Source organism: Alligator sinensis, unplaced genomic scaffold (assembly GCF_000455745.1).
Source record: "Alligator sinensis unplaced genomic scaffold, ASM45574v1 scaffold1046_1, whole genome shotgun sequence".
Classification (NCBI taxonomy): domain Eukaryota; kingdom Metazoa; phylum Chordata; order Crocodylia; family Alligatoridae; genus Alligator; species Alligator sinensis.
Window position 1 is genome coordinate 1,828,427 of NW_005842174.1, and position 588 is coordinate 1,829,014.

The window sequence follows — 588 nt, forward strand, 5'->3', positions numbered from 1 at the left end:
CCTCCCCTTTCCAGCCCTCTGAACTCTCAAGCCGGCAGCATTCAGGAGAGAGACAGGCCAAAGCTAGTGAGACCCGGCAGTGACCCAAAACCACCCATTAAAAAAAAAAAAGCTAAAAGCAAAAAATCCCCCCCCCTCCCAGCAGCAGCAGAAATGACCCGATCTGCCCCAGTGCGGCCCCGCGGCCGTCGGGGCTTTGCTGTTTTCGTTGCGGCCCCTCACCGGGAGCAAACGAGCGATCCCTTTTGTCCCGGCCGAAACTCGCTTTCACCCTCCGGGCGTTTCGGATGAACTCCCCGCGCGGCAGCCGGACGCGCCCGTCTAGCGCGGGCAGGGGCGAGTGGGTTTGTCCCCGGGGGGATCCCGCGTCCCGCCTCGGTGGGTTGAAGCAGCCAGGAAGTGAGCGAGAGGTTTTCTCTCCCCACCCTCCACCCCGGCGCTGCCTCTGCCTCTGGCCCGCTCCGCGGCGCGGAGAACGAGCCCGGGCGCTGCTGCGCGGATCCCGCCGCGGGTGCGGATCCCCGGGGGGGCGGCCCCCAGCTCCGCCAAGCCTGAAGGGAGGGGGTCGCGGCGGGACCCCCCGCGGGG